Raw genomic sequence first — 2,033 nt, forward strand, 5'->3', positions numbered from 1 at the left:
TGCTCAGAACAAATAGTAAAAATGAAAAAAACCAATATAGCATACAAATGGAACAGCTTATACAGACCAATTCAAAAAAGCTATGGATGATGAAAAGCGGGGTCTATATAAAAGAAAGGACACAGAGATAATTTCGTACCCAGGTTTAATTGATATAAATTAATTGCCATAATAAATTGTGTAAAGAACCTAAAAATCACCATAGGCAGCAAGCACAACTTATTTCTCAAATAGGATATAAACTTATTTTTAAAAGTCTTATGGAGAGAGATCATAGAAGATTGTCAACTGCATGACTTCATGAAATAGGAATAATGGAAGATGAAATGGATTTGAAGAAAGCTAAGCTAGAAACTTAAGCAAAGTTATCTCAAGGACATTTGAAAATAAAAATGTGGGTCATGTGACCCAAAAGATGGAAGATGAGGCATTTGCTCTGATCCTCATGACCTCTTCAACCTCTCCAAAATAACTATAATATGCAAGAAGTGAAGCAATTTACAATTGTCTCCACAGTCCAAAACACCAAAAATTCTAATGCGCAAACAACCTGGAGAACTAATAGCAGAGAAGGCTAATTCCCAATTCATAATATGCTAACTCGGCACCCTTTCCCACCTACCTTCCATTCTGACAGGGCAGCACAATCCCAAATTGGTGCTTGAGGGTCCACTCGGCAAGTCTCTTGCTGCTGCTGCGGCAAGTCTCTACTCCTTACCCTACTTTCCACATCACACTTTATACCATCTCGGTGCTCAACCAGTCCAGCCACTAATGAATAGAGGGAACCAAGACAGAGCATCAGTACTTCTGTAGGGCTCCACCAGGCCTGAATAAAAATCATCCAAAGAAGTCAGTTTCTTCCACACCTGGATGAAAGCCACAGGGACAGAGATTGAAAGTCAGTGAAATATGAATTCCTTAGCATAGGAATAGTTGAGACAGCTCTGAGGTTCAGCCCCAAGGAAAACTACCATCAAAGCATGGAGAAGATATTGGAGAGTGGCAAGGAAGGACTGTAGGTCAGTATGGGGAGAAAGGAATAGTGGAATTACCAAAAATCTCATAGGGGAGAAAATTCAGCCTTAAAAAGGTATTTACATAGTTTATTTATGCTCTGGCTAAAATATCCAAACTATTTTCACAGATAAATATCATCCATAATGCCTTTTGTTCCTTCTTTATACCAGCACCAACATTTGCCTTTGTAGCATCCTTGACTTTCTTCCTTCTATTCTTTTGTTCTTTTCATTATTTTCTCGATGTCTTTTTCTCCTCATACAGACTACACCTTGAAAACTTGTGCTTTGGTTCATTTTTCCTGCATAGTCAAGAGAATCATAAATCATGCCAAAGCCTTTTATTTAGCCACCAACAAAATGGGCATCAAAGTCAATAACAAAAATGACATCTAGAGTTTTACATCTTCACTAGTTTTTGTTGATTGTCAGTCTTAGATTCTGTGACCTTTTCAGGGTGAAGGACATCTATAACTATCTCTTTACACTGAAGAAGTCTCTTTGTCATCAAATTCCTAGTTCTGATGTTGATGATGTCATTTATGATGGCAGCCAAGTCCTTGAGCAGCAGGAGAGGAAAAGACAGAAGAAAATTCATTTTAAAATCTTTAGCACATGCAGATAATCAACAGGGAGGATATTAATAACAGAAGGCAATATGGCCTCCAGATCATCTAAATTAATTCAGACTCTGACTAAATATTGCAAAGAAAGGAAAGGAATCAAACTGAACAGATTTTCAAGAGACTGGACCACAAGAAGATGTGACTAAATGGTTAAAAAGAAAAATAAGAAATGTGAAAGCAGAAATAATGGCCTGGGCAACAGAAATAATTGCCAGAATAGAAAAAATGAATCCGTATTGGCAATTTGCACCAAAGAAACTGAAGAAAGAAAAACTAATTGAGAACGAAAATACAAAGAAAGGAAGGATAATTTAGAAGATGAAAAGCAAAAAGCAATACTAGAACAAGCAAAACATATTGACCTCCAAGACAACTCAAGGATAAGTCA

General features: G+C 36.8%; 1 pseudogene; it reads right to left on the reverse strand.

Annotated features, from left to right (window-relative positions):
* Positions 1-1,110: 1,110 nt before the first annotated feature.
* On the reverse strand, positions 1,111-1,588 carry LOC100619879 (40S ribosomal protein S24-like; annotated as a pseudogene).
* Positions 1,589-2,033: the final 445 nt, after the last annotated feature.

This window comes from Monodelphis domestica, chromosome 3, assembly GCF_027887165.1.
Source record: "Monodelphis domestica isolate mMonDom1 chromosome 3, mMonDom1.pri, whole genome shotgun sequence".
Classification (NCBI taxonomy): Eukaryota; Metazoa; Chordata; class Mammalia; order Didelphimorphia; family Didelphidae; genus Monodelphis; species Monodelphis domestica.